Source organism: Lygodium microphyllum, chromosome 1 (assembly GCF_053477565.2).
Source record: "Lygodium microphyllum isolate KBCC chromosome 1, Lygodium_microphyllum_v1.1.10, whole genome shotgun sequence".
Lineage (NCBI taxonomy): Eukaryota > Viridiplantae > Streptophyta > Polypodiopsida > Schizaeales > Lygodiaceae > Lygodium > Lygodium microphyllum.
This window is the reverse complement of record NC_141135.1, coordinates 49,009,891-49,029,156: the sequence shown is the minus strand read 5'-3', so window position 1 is coordinate 49,029,156 and position 19,266 is coordinate 49,009,891. Positions and strand designations below refer to the sequence as shown.

Below are 19,266 nucleotides of genomic sequence, written 5' to 3'. Positions count from 1 at the left end.
TGCTAAATCCTAATTTCTGCTGTAAATTAGGGTTTACAACAAAGAAATTTGCAATTTCTCAGCCTTCGAGGATCCAAATGCTAAGATCTTCAGAGCAAGGCTGTGAAATGGCTGGGAGATGAGAGAGAAAGCTGTAGAGAGATAAAATTCAGAGTTTTGTCACGAAGAATGACTGAAAATTAATCAAATGCAGCTGCTGCCTTGCCACAACAGCATTAAATGCTGCCGCCTACAACTGAGACATCCAAATCAGCTATCAGCTTATACTTGCATACAATCGCCTAGTTGTGGAAGATCGGAATCTGCAATCGTCTCCTCAAAACTCACTCCTGGCTGGCTACAATGGCTGAAAATAGGCTAGCCATGGCTTTACAACTCTCTCACATTTGCTACCGCAAGAATGATCTCATTTTTCCTCTTCTTCAGCCTTTTACCAGCCTGTATAGGCAAGTTTGCCAAGTGGCAGACTTCCCAAATGGTTTTTCCAACATTATCCACCGTTAAATATTAATTTTCAGCCTTTAATTACTAAAAATTAATCTAATAATTATTTCGGTGCCCAGAAAAATAATCTGACTAGCCAATAATTAAATTGGCTAGGCATCTTCCACTCCCGAGTCTCTTTGTGTCATCTTTGACCATTAGATCGGTATGAGGTACCATTAAACGCCGCATCTCTAGTGTCACCAACTGACACTTGTGGCCAAATGAATGGCCTAGGCCAACAATTGATACCAAATACCACCAAGTACCTGTGCAACATAACTTTTAGCAATTTTTGCCTTTGACGTCTCATGATTTTCTCGAGTCCTGGGCTCATAAATTTACTCTAATCCCAGATCCACCTCACACATGCAACATTTACTTAATCATGTGATTAAAAATTAATCCACATGTTAAGTGAGGTTTTAAAAATACATGTCCTTATGACAACTCGTTACAGAAAAACCAAAAATTTCAACAAGCAATGACTAGGTAAAATCATTTGACTTAAACAAATTAGATGGCACTAATTATCCCATGTCGTCATACATGATGAAGCATGTACTTGTTGCCAAGTAGCTGGGTTCATGTATGTGGTTCCAAAGTTAGGCTTGCATAACCTGCTACACAGAATGTCATAGTTTCTTTTGACTCATCCACAATCACCAATGGATCTTCAGCTCTAGCTCCTCCTACACTTCCCACAGCAAATCAATTAAGATGGGACGGAAGTGATGCCCAAGCTCGTGCTTTGATTGCACTTTTGTGCAAAGACAAATTATCCCATATATTTGGTAATGCATAATAGCCAAGGATGCTTGGGATAAGCTTGCCTCACTATATTAGGTGCACAATGAGGCTCGTATAGCCTATTTGCATAGGCAGCTTGAGATGGAGCACATGACAAAGCGTGATTCTATGGATGCCTATATCACATGTATCAAGGACATTACGGAGCAACTTGTTAATATTGATGAAATGATGGGAAAACTATCTTGCTTGACAAGGTATTGTAGGTGCCATGCATAAAGAAAAACTTGCTTTTAGTTTTAGCCATCGCATGTGCTAGTTTTGCGGTCAAATTCCACATGGATCGATGCAGTGTATATTACTGCATTGGTAATTTATACAATAGACTCTATCAAGTTGATTTATGCAAGAGGAGAGTATCAGAGGATGCATTACATATTGATGTCACTATTGTGGATGACAGTGAGTTATGGCATGCTTGGTTTAGTCATCTTAATTATGACAGTTTGCTACATCTAAGAAGCAAAAATATGGTACTCGATCTTCCTCCCTTGAACGTACTTACTCACGATGTATACGAAAGTTGTGTGCTTGGCGAAATGTATCGTGCTTTATTTCCCAAGGGTGATACTATGAGTGCTAATCAGAAATTACAACTTGTGCATAGTGATATTTGTGAGTCCATGCGTGTCAAATTCATTGAAGGATACTTATACTTTGTTACCTTCATTGATGACATGACTCGTCATTGTTTGACATATGCTTGGAAACACAAATCCAAAGTGTTTGCATGCTTTAAACTTTCTTGGCCTTGGATAAAAATGGCAATGGATGCAAGCTGATTACACTACGTACCAATCAAGGGAGGAATATATGTCATGAGAGTTCAACTCCTTGGCTAAAAGGAGTATTATCCATCAGTGTACTATGCCTTACACACCTCAACAAAACAATGTGGCTGAAAGAAAAATTTACACTTTGATGGAAATGGCATGTTGTATGTTGTCACACAATAATCTGTCCCTAAAGTTTTGGCTTGATGATATCATGTGTGCAATGTACATGCTAAATCACAGCCCAACTAAAGCATTGGCTGATTGTATGCCTTGTGAAGCTTGGAATGGTTGGAAACCAGTGGTGTCACATATCCGTGTCTTTGGATGTTTGGCATATGCTTTGCTGCCACGACCACGAAGACATAAATTGGAAGACAAGTCTGTCAAAAGCATCCATATTGGTCATAGTGCAAAAAGTAAAGGGTACTGCTTATACCAACCCTCCACCTAGAAGATTTTTGTTAATAAAGATGTGGTATTCGCTAAATATAGTCAGCCCTTCATGGACTGCAAAAATCAGCCTAATGTGGGGCTTATGGACATGTTTGACAATTTGTTGCCTGTATTTCAGCAAAGTGAACCTAATTTTGATCAATTTCAGCAACTTATTGAGGGTTTACAATAGCAAATTCAGCAACAAACACATGCTGAACAGCAGCCTAATTATCAGCCCATTGATCAAGGCATTCTTAATTATAAAGTGGTTCATGAGAGGGCTGCTATTCGGGAAGCTAAAACTGTCCCTAGATGGCTGTGAGATACATTACAAGACAGCAAACAGCCCATGCTTCTTCCCAGCTGAACTGGATCAGCCACTCACCATGCATAGGGTAATTTGGTTGCACATGCACTTGTAGCTATTGCATGGAATGAAGAACCTGTTTTTTTACATGATGCTTTATAAAATGAACATTCGATAGCAGCTATGCATCAAAGTTAAACTCTATTGATAAAAATGGCACATGGGACAATTGTCATGAGGATGTGAAATTTTATTACTTTGCTTAGCATTTGATTAAAAGTCAATCAAATGTGCTAATGACTTACACGTGTGAGGTGCAAGTCAATTATTTCACAGCGTGGGACCTAGGGCCCTATATCAATCGGTGCAAAAGGCAAAAGTTGTAATAAGTTATGTCTAACAAGTACTAGGTGATACCAATCTCAGATTTTGGCCTAGGCTAATTTATTGGCCACTAATGTCAGTGGTGGTGACATTAGAGACTAGGCATGAATTAATTAATTAATGCCGGTCTAAGGGGTAGTCGCTGCTCAGAGATACTTAGAAGACAAATTGGCCTAGCAATTTAATTATTGGTTGGTGAAATTAAATTTTTTAGCACTAGAATAATTATTAAATCAATTTTCATAATGCAAGTGGAAAAAACGTTTGTAGGGGCTAGTGGAGTCTATTCCATCCATTGTGAGAGAGAACAAGGTTGTTAGAGAGCAAGGAGAGACTGCTGATGTGATTTGCAAGCACCCAAGGATCGGTCCTATAGCATGTGACAGCAATGTGGAGCCCTCCAAGAGCAACTGACAACAACCCAAGGTCCTTCTAGTGCAAATGACAGCATACAAGAGGGGCAGCAATCTTTCTGCTGGTCATAAGTTGTAAGTAACAGCTTCCATGGCTGTTTGCGCACGGCAATAGTAGCTTTTCAACGTTTCTCATTATGAAACTCTGAAATTTCTCTATCTATAGCTTTCTCTCTCATCCCCCAACCATCTCTCAAGTTATCTAAACATTTTCTAGCACTTTAAGCCATTGGAGGAAGAGATTTCAATCAATCGCTACTATAAACCCTAATTCACAGCAGAAATTAGGGTTTGATAGCTACCTCAGGATGCGTGCTCGGAATTGAGGGCCTAGGACTTGAATTTCAACAACTGAAATTGAGGAATTTCAAGGAAATTCAAGAGGCAAGCTAGCCAATATCAGATTTGAGACTGAATTTGTCTTTCAAGGAGTAGGGTGGAGGCCAATCCCCAAGCAAACCAAAGGGAAAATTGGTTTGGAGGCTTACTAGTCAATTTTGACAACAAGAGGCACTTGGATTAGCAAAGGAGATCAAAGGATTTCAGTTGTACTCCTTCTATTTGCAATATAAGATAAAGAAATACTGCAAAAGGGGCCAGTTTTGGGGCCCACACGGTGTCTAATATCCAAGATTAAAGTTGTAAAGTGCACATTTTCAGTTTACATAAATTTGATGCTTGCCGTAATTAGTGTTAAATCAAGTTATCACCACCTTTTCGAAGAAGGAAGGCTGGTTTCAGCAATTATATATTCAACTTGGACTTAACTCTAATCGATTGGTCTAGGCATAGACATGACAAAATTGTTGAATCTTCAGCCAAAGCTGAGTATCAAGCTTTCTATGATGGTAGCATTGAGGCCATCTATCCAAGGAGCTTGTTGATAGAGCGACAGCTTCCATGTGAGATCCCAATGGTGATTTATTGTGATAGCCAGAGTGCCATAGCACTTGCTGGCAACCCCACCATCATCCCAAAAGAGATGGTTCAAGTCTCCTATGATTCTACAAGAGAGCACATGGAGCTAGGCACCATCCGCCTAGAGTTCATACCATCATCCAATGACTTCATCAATATATTGACCGGACTGGTCAACCACTAATCCTCCTATACCTCCTTCCTCACATCAATGTTGGTACTGTTAGAAGTCATGTTTGTCATGCCTTCTCATCTCTTGCCTATGAGCCTCAGTCTGAGTCAAACGAGGAATTTTGGAGCTTTGATAAGTCTGTCATGTGTTTTGATGGGGGAGGCTACTCATTCTAGAATGGCTATCTGTGTGTATTTCTATGCATTTCCTCTAGTTGTCGGGTTTCAACTTTCAATGTGCTTTTCTTGTGCAGTTTCTGCATTTCCGAGGATGTTCTTGCCTGTCAGACATTGTCCATGCCTTTCGGGATTTTTTATATGCCACTTGTATTTTTTTGGCATCTTTACCAACATGACCAGTCAACCAGCTTTTTGGCATCCTTCTGGGGCAGGTCGGCCAGATTTGGGGATTTTTGGCTATTTATAGCCTACATCTCTCCACACTTCATGATCCATATCATCATCTTCCTTCCTTTCTTGACAGGTGCAGACTCCTACTCTGTCATCGTTCTCCATCTCTCGTGCTGCCATCATCATCAACTTGATCTCGTGCCCTCACTGAAGCTGTGGGCTGCGTGCAGTGACTAATTAATCCTCCTTCTGTATTTAGTATTTGTTCCTTGTTCAATGTAGGTTTCTTTTCTTTTTCTCTTGCAAATTGTCTCTCTCTCTTCTTCTGTGTTCGAGTTTCTTCTTCCATTGCGCACTCTCACATGGTATCAGAGCCAAAACAGAGGACATAGAGCTGTGTGGAGCTGCAGCACACCATCTATTGCTTATGCAACCACTCCAAAGTGTAGGCAACCATCCCAGACTGCTCTAGACACCCTCCCAAATCTGTGTTTTGCTGTCACGCAGCCAATTCCCCTACAAGCGACCTGTTTTCTCCCCTCTTTTCTTGCATTTTGCTGCCAGCTATTCTCTGCATCAACAAATGCAAACTTTTACAGCACAGGCAACTGATTGGATTAGCAGGCGGTAGGTTTCTGCATCATCGTTTTCAGCAAACACAGCCTTCAGGTGGGACCATCTACATCAAATCCTTCAAGATCCTGTAGCTAGTTTCCACTATATTCGAGGGCCTATCTCGTCCAAACACAATTTCTATGGGTGTTTCTCTTGCAGGATATCAAAGATGTCTTATCACCAATTCTTTGCTGACTCTGAGGATGTGGCCTCTGTCCCTTCCTCTAAGAGATATAGATATTTTTATGCTAGTTCATGCAACAAACAGAGGTTACCTATCCTGTTTGTACAGGATTCCTCTCCTCCCAATTCTCTCCATGTTTCACAAAAGGCCCGTTTTGCTGGCCTTCATATGCTATTCATGGCACCCTCTATACAAGTGCCCATACTTCCTTTACCCGAAGAAGACCGGCTTGATGCTTCCAACTACTCACTTTGGTAATATAAGGTGGAGTGTATCCTTGACACCTTCGATCTTTGGGAGTTTGCTACCCACCCTATTCCATGTCCCATGGAGGATCCCACTGTTGGATCATCGATGGATCGTGCGGCCTTATGGGATCGGCTCAACTCTAGAGCTATGTGCATTTGTATGCATTTCCTCCCCCATCAAAACACATCATAGACCTATCAAGGCTCCAAAAGTCCTCGTCTGACTCAAACTAAGACTCACAGGCAAGAGACGACAAGGCATGACAGACATGACTGCTGCTAACACCCCCTCTTAGATCCTAGATGTGGCGAAAGGCTAAGGAAGAAATGGATCCTAGGGTGGCAAGAGAAATGCCAACATCATCTTCCTCCATCTTCAATGCTACCATCATCTTCAGCCTGATCTAGTGCCCTCACTAACACTATGATTGATGATGTCAACGACACTGAAGACAAAGGGAGATAATGGAGTCGGAGCGTGCACCTCACCATTTAACTCATCAATTATCTCATCAATACCTCTTCACCAATGCCTTACTTTCCATGGCCTTTGTTTATGGAGGATGTATTTGTTTTCCAGCCTACTATCATTAAAACCATTTACTAAAACCAAACAAAAGGAAAAATCTTAAGATCCCTTAAAATAGGGCTATCTAAAAGAAGATATCTACCACCTTTGTAGTCTTGGTAGATTCTTAGGCAGCCAAGCTCCCTTGGACCAACACCTTGGCTACTTTGAGATGGAACCTTTCAAGTATTGAAAAGAGGGTAAAGACCCCAACTCTCATGCTATCTTGGGCATGGTCCTTTTGGCTTCAGAAAGGAGGTGCTCAGCCACTAAAATTAGGGTTTTCATTGACCCATGTTTGATTCTCTTTAAACCAACCCAAAAAGCACACTAATAATTAGTTGTTATTATTAATTTATTAAATGGCATTTTTTTGTAGTGGGTCAAGTGTACCCCAAATTCGCTATAAATAAGAGTCTAGGTGAGTGCATCCCTTATCCTTCAACCTTATTCCAGCCAGCTGTCATCAGCCCTCATCTCGCCCACTGCTGTCTACAGCCCTCCATCAGTGCATACCTCAGTTGGTGGTGCTTCCCAAGTGCTGCCTCTGTGGTTTGTGCAGTCCACCAGCCATGCGACCTGATTCAGTGAAGTCCACCAGCCATGCGACCTGATTCGGGAGTCTTCTCAGCATCGATATCATTTGTATCATCTCACCCAGCTGCATTTACATCTTCCTCAGCCAAGCACCTGTTTCTGTTGCGTTTACCAGCGCGGCAGGCCACTCTGCTGCCACCCAACCTTTTAGTACTGTTCTGTCCACTAACATCATCACCATTCAGCCAGGCCGCATTTTCAACAGTCTGGGCTGTCACTGAGCTGTCACCATCATTCTGACACCTTTAGAGACTGCTGCTGGATTTGCAGGATCCCTTCCAAGTATGACACGCTCTCCTGGTTGTCATTGGTGTCTTCAACTCCTCTTCCAGCTCACCTCATCCCCGGTCCCACCAAGACACAAAGGTTTGAGGCCCATGGTATCATACCAACATACAATTTGAATATTCGTTCATCACACCCAGTTTTCTTCTTTTTCAATTCTACTACTTTCACTGTGTTTGTCATATACTCTGAGTTCTCTATCTCTGCTCAAGCATTTCTTTAAATGCCCCACAAGGCTTGTTTGGTTGGGGAGCACGACAAAATGTTTTTGCTTAACTACAAAATTTTAGAAATTCATTCTTTAAAAAAAGTAGGAAAATTTTTGCATCAGTTACATTGTTAAATATAATAAGTGGCAATAGGATCATCCCTCAATCTTTTTTAATGTGGAACCATCTTTGTCTCTTTCATTAAAGAAATAAGAACCCCCTCTTCTCTCTTTCTTTATTACAATCTCTATTTTCTTTTCTGTATTAGTATTAGAGACTCTCTCTCTCTCTCCACACACAAGTGGAGCAAGCTACTGCATGGTGCAATGTATTTATCTACTTATACATACATTCATTTGGTTTTAAATTCACAAGCTTACAAAACTAACCTTATTTTGGGTGGAACATACACGTGCAAATCCCAAAGATTTTAAGTATGGTAGAGTAATATTATTTGCTAGTAAAATATTTGCATCATCCAAACCGATATTTCCAAAGCTTCCTAAAAAGCTTGTCAGTAACCTGACACTGTACATGTATGAGCCAACTTAGCTAACATACCCAAAATCACAACTGCACCTTCCAAAATCTGCAAAGCAAAATCAGAGAATGCCAAACGGCTAGTTTTCTTCTTCCATTGAGTAAATGTCATCACATTGAGTAAATGGCATCTAACCTGGTAGATTACTTCTCTAAAAGTGTGATTAATCAATTACCTTGAGAATGCTTCCCCTTGTCATGGAGGAAGATGAAACAGAAACCTATTAAGAAGCTGACATGCTCTGCTTTTACTATTAAGAAGTTGACATGCTGTGCTCCAAAAAAAAGCACAGCGTGTCAACTTCTTAATAGGTTGCTGTTTTCTGTTCCTCCACCACAAGGGGCAGAATTCTCAAGGTAATTGATTTGCACATACATGTCCAGTGAAGTAATCTATCATGTTAGATGACATTTACTCAACGTGATGAGACCCATTTGGCAAGATAAACTGTCTCAATAGGAACACACCAAAATGTTCCAACAAAGGCCTAGGCTTGTTCTAACCTTTTTGAGAAAGATTTGTTTGAAGGCACTCAACTTCTCTAAGGAGCCAGCACAATCAGCAAAGCTAGTTGCACCTCCATACCCAGATCTAGATTCACAGGTCTCAGCTATGATTGGTCTGATGACTGATGAGCACATGAGACATGATCCGATGACAAATCTAAATCTCAATCACATGATCAGATGACAAACCTAAACCACATTATGGATTACAAACCTCATTATGCAGATCCTTTTCAAGAGTGCTGAGAGCTCTTGGACAAATCATCTCCTTTGTTCCTGGCTAGCCTTCTAAAACCAGGCTTGATAATATGATTTATGATAGAGATGTCCACAATTTTGTAACCCAGACAGCAAGAGCTTATATCAGAATGATGGAATCAACCTTCACTGCTGACCCTTCCAATTTAGAACTCATTAGTCTCCAAAACTTGTCACTCCACTGTTCTGCTGATTCGCAAATCATCACAATCGTAGAAGCCATCAGCTAGTAAAAGTTTATGTTTGTACCACAATGTACAATTGAGTTTTTGGGTGTCTTCTCAGTATTTCAAATGGGGAAGATTTACCAAAGGGCATATGCAGTTCTATGGTGGGAGTAGAAAGTGATCACTATAAGCTACCAATTTCCATTTAGACCTCTCATGACAGGGGTTGATGATGGAGGATGATGGGCAGAAGACAACCACTTTCAGGTGACTAATAACAAGAAACTAAGCACCTTGTTTCACGTTATTTACATTAAATCTTATGTGCTCTCAGTACACCGCGCACCTTGTCTTCAAGAAATGCTTGTTATTATGCAATACACAAGTTTTGCCCAAATTTTGTTTTAGCTCTTCCTCAATCAGAATCAACCCAGTAATCCTGCCCTGCCCTTCGGTACGATGGACGATCTGCATTCGTCCAAACAATGACAGGTTGAAGGCAACTCAGTTACTTGCTCCGGGTGCACAAAGCAAAGCAAAACATAACAAATCAGGTATCCCTCCTTCAAAGCTAACTCCTTTGAAGCTCACAGCCACCTTAAGCTTTATAAATTTTATGTAAGAAGTCAACTTCAAACAATCCTTTGAAGCTCACAGCCATCTTCAGTTCTATGAATTCTTCAAACAATGCCAACACAAAAGACATGAAAAGAACTCACCTAACTGCTGCAAAGAAGCTCCAGGGGCTATTGCTGAACAGGGGAGAAGAGTTCTGTCAATGATAACGGATTGTGCTGCATAACTGCAGAAGAATGTATGTATCTGGCCACTATCTGCGAGAAGGAGCCTGAACAAGGTCAAGCAACAGGGGAAAAAAACCGTCTGAATATACAAATCCGTGCTATTATTAATCCCGAGACAAGTCCAATAGGCCACCCACAGAATCGCTACTCAGAAAAAGACCACTGAGTGCGTTGCCATGAAATCTCAGGTAAACATGACAGAGTAATAGAGAGGCCTAATGCTTTTCTTCTGTCTGCTCACTCTGTTTAATGAACAGCTCGCCAGGGGCCCGGTCAAAGGGCTGCTTTGAAACATGCATGAATCCTGGTACTGGAGAGTCAACAATAAGAACATAGCCCTTGGAAAACATGCATGCGAGATACTGGATAGAGAGTCAATCAAAACAGAATCTTGAAAATGTTTGGATGTTTGCTGAAACTCGGTGCCAACCCTGCAAGGAAAAAGCCTCTCTCTCCCAAAGGTGAAAAACCTTTCAACTCCAAAATTTAAGAGAGAAAACATCTATATGTGGAGGTCTTCATACTAAAATCCTTGGAATTTTGAACGTTATATTACCTTTTTACACTTAAATCTCAAAATTCGAAAGTGAGGTTACACTAAACCTAAGTTGCTCTAGAAAGTTGGTGTCGTACCTACTCAATATGGGTGGGCGGGAGAGTGAGCGCATGAAAAAAAAAGCCTTTGTGCTTGCTATCTAATTCATGTATTGTTGTGGTACTCCCCTCGCATGCACATAGGCTAAGCGTGGCAGAGAAGACAGAGCTGTCGGTGAACCCTCGAAAGTTCTAAGGGTAGGTGGTGATGGAGGTATGGAGGTAGACTCGTACGCATCGCATGCGAAGGACAACTAGCCAAATCATTCAAGAAAGCAAGTCCTATCACATAATGTTAAGAAGGTGCATAAGGTTGAAATGGAGTTGCCCATGGATAATTTCTGGCATAGATATTATGACTTCACCTCTTCTGGTCTCTACATGTATTTCATGGGATGTATGCCCACTGATGATGAGTTTTCACAATGGTTTATTGGCACATACCAAGCTCATTGTAAGCTAGCATATTACGAGTTTATCGGTAAAGGCTTTTACTAGGTATTAGTCAAATCCCCAATAGAGAGGAATTGGATCCTTACATGCTCCATTAGTTTCCGCGGCAACCTGGTACATTGCTTGCCCCAGTTTACCACCTTCTCCCTTGAGGATGTACTACTCCATGAGTGCCATGTATCGGTATTGTTCCCTAACTAGCATACAATGTTTGAGAATGAAGTTAAGGCTATTGCCTCATCACTTGGCAAGGTGCTACATGTCCCCCTGCTTCCATCCAATCATAAGGGAAGGAGAGTATGCATATTGTGGGATAGGCCATTTTGCAAAATCCTACCCTTAGAAAGTGGTCAAGGAGGGAGGAATTGATGACCCAAAAAGCTCTAAGGAGAAAGCAAGTGAAACTAACTCTGAGAACAACGACATTAAGAAGATTGATAATAAAGAATTTACATTTGGCAAAGTTGTGGCTACTAACATACCTAATAATGAAGGCAATAACTTTTGCCATCGTCGACAAAACCGCAAGTGCCAAAGTCAATGAGCCCAACATGGACAACAATGTGCTTCAACCTCTAGACTCAAATAAGGGTAATAATGCTGAAGCCGATAAAGCTCATGGCAAAGAAAATCAGTTCAACCTCAAGACACAGGATGCCAAAAACACAAATGTCAATTTGAATATCTCTATCAAGAAATTTACGAGAGGAGGGTAGCCCTTTATCAATGTATATGCTCATAAATCTTCCATGGATCGAGACTCATGTAGGATATCAATACTCTCATGGAATGCTTGAGGCCTCTTCTCTAAGGAGAGACAATGCTTTCTGATTGTTTTGTGTCATAGAAGTAAGCCTAACTTCATTGGTGTTCAAGAAGCCAAGCTTGATATTGATAGTGCTTTCTCTCTTGGCCTATCAAGATACACCTGCTTTCCTAATCTGTGTGACCAAGGCATATGAGGATATATACTTTTTGTCGAGGATAAGTTTCAAGCCAAAGCTACATGTTGTGACAATAGTGGTTGTTCATTTGAGGAGAACCCCCAGCATGTGTCTTGATATATGCCCCCAACCGCTCAGAGCTAGCACATGGTAGTGGATTAAGTCACACGTGCATGATGACAACATAATACTATTTGGGAATAGGAAGATGACCATCAGCATCAAGGTTCATTCACATGGACAGTAGAACATGATTGAGGAGGAGAAAGAATATTGGAAGGACATGCAATCATCCCTCAAATTTGTTGATGATTAAGTATCAAGGTTTTTTTGTTGATAGCTTAGATTTTAAACATATACCTCATGATTTCCTTTAGGCTAATCGATGTGAGAAGTGTCAATAAATTCAACATGAGCTTTCTATCTAATGAAGCTTTCATTCAAAATGCCTAAAAGATTTGGGCTTCTTGTGGCACTTCATCTCTACCTCCTACTATTCGATGGAATTAGTGCATGCAAGCACTTACTAGGTTCTATAAGCGACATGGAAGATATAAAGCTCATGTTAGTATATGGCAACTCAATACAACCAAACATTGTTGTGGTAATATTCTTACTACTTTATTGTACTCACCTAAGGATCCTATATTGGTTAACCTCCAGCAGAATATTGAAGCTTTCATTAGAGGTAGGAAACTTCATTGAGTTGTGGGTCTTAAGGTACAATTGAAGACTAATGCTTTTCTATTGCATGAAGCACTCACCTAGATGTAAAAGAGAGAGACCTTAATAATGATTGAGGATGATGATGGTATGGAGAAGCACTTGTCATCATATAATGCGCCTACCCTTTCAAACATCGGACAAGTGGAAGCATGGATTGGATGGTTTTCTCAAGTATGTGGATGCCTTTGTTGGCGAAGATGTGGCGCTGGCTCTCTCTAGGCCTTTTACAATAGATGAGACATTGTTTACTATGAAATCCATGCATAAAAAGTGTGCTTTTGGACCAGATGGATTTCTTGAAGATTTATTATTGTTGGTAATATGGGATGTCTATGCACAAGATCTGTGCAACATGCTTAATTGTTTTCAAATCACTAGCTTTATGACAACATCTGCTAATCAAGGTATGATTAAGATTATTCCCAAGTTTGTTTAGCATTGAAGGCTAGGACATCGGTGCCCTCTTACAATGTTGAATGGATCATATAAGGTAATAGCCAAAGCCCTAGTCATTAGGATTAAGTTTTTGTTAGGGTAGCATGCACATGTGTCGGTATGGTTTTGTTCACGGATGGCACATTTGGGTGCCATCCGTAATGTATTCTTTGGTATTGATCATGCCTTGTCCTTGAAGGAGCACTATTTATTCGTAAACATGGACCTTGAGAAACCTTATGACAAAGTTTGATGGGAATTCATATTGGTTGTAATTGAGAGATCTAGCTTCGGGGATCAGCTCTCCCTAATGAGTAGAGCTTTGTTCTCTAATGCCTCAATGACTTTATTTGTCAATGGTTACACCTTGAGCAGCTTCGACAACATATGCCAAGGATTCCATGTTCTTGCTCTAACAAAAACTTAATTGTGCCATTAAGGTAGGCATGATTAAGCCCTTGGCATTAGATGATTATCAATATATTTGTCAATGGTTATGCCTCTAACAATTTTGATATTTAGCCCACATATGCCAAGGATGCCATGTTGCTTCCCTCACAAAAACTTAATCATGCCATTAAGGCAGGCACGATCAAGTCTGTGGTATTAGATGATGGTCACTATCTTTGTTTGCAAATGTTCATTGATGATAATTCCAATGTTGTACCCTTGAATCAAGAATCCCATCTTGACATATGCCACCATTAATAGCAACCAAGAACACATAGTGTAGATCTAAAGCACATTACCATAATCACCACTTATGGTATTAACCTTTTTAATCTTTGCCTTTTGTTTCTTCTCCTTCTTATCATCATCATCATCATTATCTTTTGCTTTCCTTTATTCTTACTTTCCACTAGAAATAAGCCTTTGTTATATGACCCTTTTTGTTTTAGTAAAAGCATTCAACACATTTCCTAGTGTGAGACTTACTCCTTGAGTTTCCCCTATCACAAGGATCTTCCCCTTGTATTTGACCTCCCTCTAATTGTAAGTGTGGTGGAGTCAATATTATTCTTCCTATTCACCTCTTTCATAAGCAAGCTACTTTTCACATTAGTACTAGTCAATCTACCAATAGTTGCTATTATTGATTATAGTTCTAAAGATATCCCAACTTTTATGCAATTTAATAAGCAAAAACATAGCCTTAATTGAGTCCTCACATGCCATCTTTTATGCTGATAAGTGACTAGAGACAATGCGAAACTTACTTACATGATTGGACATAGAAGTTCCCCTCACTCTAATCACAAGCTCCCATGAATGATGCTCTAATATTAGTTTGAGAGGAAGTGATGATGGGATCTTGAGTTAATGATGTGTGTGTGTGTGTGTGTGTGTGTGTGTGTGTGTGTGTGAGCATGAAGTTTTTTTTGGCGGTGGGTATTAATATTGACCTTATTCTTCATTTTCTTCACTTATATATGATTGTATCATATGTACTAGTAGGAGGGGTGCATGCTTGGCCTTTACCCCAATATCGAGGGGATCATTACCGCTATATTTACATGCTTTTACAAGTTATGACTTTGCTAGTTTTTTATGACACTCATGTGTCCATGACTAGTCTTTGCCTAATGCTCGACAACTCATGCATATCATGCTTGAGCAAAAATCAACCCGTTGTGGCCACTTGTAATTGTGAAGTTGAGTATAAGGCATCTTTCACAACTATGATTGAGTCTGTTTAACTTGGATGCCTTTTGGATAAATTGGGTGTTGGATGGTCACTTTCCACCACCAGTTTTATTGATACTTAGAGCACACTGGAAGCTATGTAGAACCTAGTACTTCATGATCACACTAAGTACATTGAGGTGCATTATCATTATGTCAAGAGAGACTCTTTGCAGGAGAGATCAACTTGGCCTATATGCAACACATGATAACCTTGCAAATCTTTTCACAAGGCTTTTCCTGGAGAGAAGTTTGAAGATTTTCATAAAGCTTGGGGCTTACTCTCCTCTATGGATTGATTGTAGTCCATCAGGCTTAGTACTTTCATATACACAAGTACCATCTCTTATTCACTGCATCACTCCCAAAGGGGACTTGTACAAACACACATAGGACCATGAGGGCACTGCTTTTCCCTCTCTAGGAGGTCTTTTCCCTCAGCCTTGTCTATACACATATTCAATCTAGGGCATACTTAGTCTTCTTCTCAAGCTATGTATGTATGTTTGTGTGTGTGCATTCCTCAACCATAAATCCAACACATATATGCCTCAAATCATGATGGCTATATGAAGAGTATCTTATTATTTGACCCCTTGGCCACTAAAACTAACTATCATAGTAGCTTTCTTTTTAGCACTTAATTCCCTTCTCCCCAAAAAACAACAACTATGAGGGCCTTTACACATAGACTGCAACCAAAGCTTTGTGCATTTATTGCCTTGTCATTCAAATGTTCGCACCAAGAACAATACCGTGCTGCTTAGACTATTTCTCTTTGGAGCAACATTTATATCCAACACACATTTTCTAGTTCTCGACAGATTTCTAAACTACAGGTTGTGTGAAACCCCTCTAGCCTACCATGATAACCTTAAACATTGGCATGCCAAAAAAGAGAATGCAACTTGACATAAGGACAACTAGGAATTCACTTGGGCCTTTACTTAGCCACGTGCATGATGTGCCCACTTTTTTTTTAATGCATGTGAAACTAAATTTCAGAAAGGTAAATATTTACATCACCCCTACAGGGCAAGAGTAACTATATTAGGGTCCCATATATAGGCTTGAAGTCCTCATCCTGCTTGGAAATACTCTTAGTCATATGATAGACTTCTACCAAAATTACATTGCTAAGGCAAGGTAGAGTGCCAAAAGGAAACTTGACACAATCAAATACAAGATTGTTTCTTTGACAGCAAATGCCAAACAATGTAATGCCACACAGACAATGCTCCAAAGCTTCTCATAGACTTAATTGAAATTGCCTCAATCGCCTTAGAGAATCTCTTCCATCCAACAACATGATGGAGATTCAGTTTCCCCATAGCCCTTGTAACTTTCCACCAGAAGGCCTAAACCTCGTGGCAATCCCAAAAGTCATACATGATGGTTTCTTCTTTTCTTCTACAAAATATGCCCAATTGGAAAACTTGCACAAACTTTAATAGGTGATCCCTAGTGGCTAGTTTGCTAGCCGCAATTCTCTCCATAACAAAACATTGATTTTAAAGGAAGGGGTGGATTTCCATGCCTTTTTGAGCAGCTTTGTCCGTGTTTTGAATGTTAATCTTGGATCTTGCTTACACCATGATTCCTTGAGTCTCAAGAACCATCAAGAGTTAGGCTCACAAAAGTCACATATTCTCTTGAAAATAGTAAGAGTTTTCCTTGTAGGGTTCACCACATGCTTGAAAATGCTATAAGCCTCAAGGAGTGCTAAGGTGGGCCATTGGTCCTTCATCTTAGACAAGGTATCCTGCAACTTGGGCAGCCTCTTGACTATTAAGACCAAACAATTAGACAACTTGATCTAAGGGAATGACCATTGAAGAGCTATGATCCCATGTGACATAAAGGCAACAAATGCCTTTCTCTAAAGTTGAAAACATAGCTTAGCATTAAATCATGCTAGTTTGGTGTCATCCTTGTAGGAATAAGGTGTAAGTCACATGTTGAAAAACAATGACACATCCATCTTACCAATTGGGACCCCTTCTACTAAGATATTGAAAGCATTTGCTTCAAAGAGTTGACTAACCGTGTTGAGTAGCTTTGGATTGTTGGATAGCAACATTAGCAATCCCTGCTAAGAGAAGATCACTCCATTCAACATTGTTCCAAATCCTTCCATGAAGCTTAGTCTTAGCAATCCAACTAGTAATCATGATGCTCCAAGGCTATACTTTATGAATTCTTTTAAGCAAGGAGAGAGATAGTCTATTGGCTCTCTTTTGAAGTGGCTCCAATCTAGTGCCATCCTCATCAATTGGGGGGACAATTTGATCCTAAAGGAGAGGCAATCTGACATTTGACTTTGCCAAAGGACCACGTGATTGATCTAAAAAGGGCCTTTATTTTAGCCTAGTTGGCTTTGACAAAGGGGATAATAGAAGTAATAAAGACAATCATTGGGAACAAAATCATCTGAATCAAGGTTAAAGGACCAGAAAACCCTAAGGTGAAAGGAAGCTTGCTAGTGATTTTGGCTTGCACCTTGGTTAAGAACCAATCAAAGCATCTTGTTGCATGACCCCAATACCAATTATTGAAGCCCTAAAGTACTAAATGATCTACCCTTTAGTAAATTTCTTAATACCAAACTAAGTTAGCCCCACCACCATTGAGGGCTATCATCCCAAGATAGATATAGGAGCTTGGATTTTTGATTGCTAACCTTAGATCTAGACAAAAAGGAGCACACATCATAAATTTCTAGTAGTGTGCCAACCAACATTGGATCAACACTCATGTTACTCCTCATAGATGGATGATGCTAGAAGAAAAGGATGTGTCCATTTAGGAAATAAATTTGCTTACAACATTGAGGGAATGAAGATTTGTACTTGTCACTTTCTAATGATTCCTCCCTTATAGTTAAAAATGTCCATCATGTACTAAAATTTAAGAAAAGTTTGATAAATACTGGACAAATAGATGATTGTGGTTATTATGTGATATTCGGTAATCATGCTTGGAAGATATGCCAAGGGTCCCTTCTTGCAGTCACTAAAGGTCCAAAATCTAGCACCTTGTCTTGTTTGAGTGTATGTGATATAAACGATTACATTGTAGTTGTGACTAAACATCCATATGTATCACTTTGTTGTCATTATTTTAGGCTATATGTCTACCATTGGAATGAAAGTTCTTTCATGTTTGCAACGTCTTCTGCCTTTCACTTTTTTTTATATTGGAATGTGTGATCATTGTATATATATGGCAAACAGATTACAATGTCACATAAAAAGAGTGTTAGTATTAGAAGATTTGACTTTGGAATTTGTACATAGTGATGTATGTGAGCCTATGTCTATAACTTCTTTGGGTGTAGCATCTTACTTTACAACTTTCATTAAGGATGCCACTAGAAAAGTATGGGTATTTCCTATTCATAAGAAGAATGATGTCATTGATGCATTCCAAAAGTTCTTGGCTCACATATAATCAACTCTAAGAAAGAAGCTAAAATGCTTGAGGACTTGGTAGAGAGTATGCCTCTCTCATGTGTTTCATAATTTTGGGATATGCATGGCATAGAATAGCAGTTGACTACTCTAGAAAACCTAGCTCAAAATGGGTCAGAGAGGAAAGGCTTTCGTTGTTCCATTATCTGGATATTTGAAACTTAGGCAAGAGGATAGCCCTAAGTCAAATGAACAGAAGGTTGAAATAGCCAAGGTACCTTATGCATCTGCAATTGGTAACTTGATGTATGATATAGTTACTACACATCCAAAATTTGATTATGTAATAGGGCTGGTTAGCATGTATATAACAAATCCTAGCAATAAGCATTGTGAAGCAATGAAGGGTATAATGAGATACTTGAATGGCCCTAGAGCTATATGCACTTCCTTTGGAAGAATGGATACATTTGTCCTTGGATTTGTAGATGCTGATTTTGTAGGGAATGTGGACTCAAGAAAGTCTATGATTGATAGGTTTTGGATTCACCTTCATAAGAGGTTTAGTTTTGTGGGTCTATTGATCGGACCATGTATGATCTTATCCTAAGGAGTGGTATCATATGTTTGATATCATAATGAGGTCTCAAGAGAGACTAATTAGTGCTAATATAGATAGAAGGCTATGGATGGTAACCTTATGATCTTAATACTTTATGTGGATGACATTGATTATTGCATGTGGATTCATTGAAGAAAAGGTTGCACGAAACCTTTGATATGAAGAACCTACAAAATGCTAGTTGCATTCTTAGCATGTGAATTATGCAAGATAGAGATAATAAGTTTTTGTATTTGTCTCAAAAGGAGTACATTGGGAAGGTACTTGAGCATTTTAATATAGAGAAGGAAGGCTATAAGTGCTCCATTACCTCCAATTTTGAAACTTAGCCAAGAGGAATGGATGAGTAACAAGTTGTTTGACCAAGGTA

The 19,266-nt window shown here is 39.7% G+C and overlaps 1 protein-coding gene across 1 annotated transcript in view; it reads right to left on the bottom strand.

Annotated features, from left to right (window-relative positions):
- LOC148041085 (diphosphomevalonate decarboxylase MVD1, peroxisomal-like) overlaps nucleotides 1–10,495 on the bottom strand; it is a 55,013-nt gene extending 44,518 nt beyond the window's left edge. The window contains exons 1-3 of the mRNA XM_087676739.1: nucleotides 10,167–10,495; nucleotides 9,946–10,059; nucleotides 9,573–9,694 (exon numbers count right to left, since the gene is read on the bottom strand). The gene's annotated coding sequence lies outside the window, so the exon portion shown is untranslated. The remainder of the gene's footprint in view (nucleotides 1–9,572; nucleotides 9,695–9,945; nucleotides 10,060–10,166) is intronic.
- Between the last annotated feature and the right edge of the window lie 8,771 nt (nucleotides 10,496–19,266).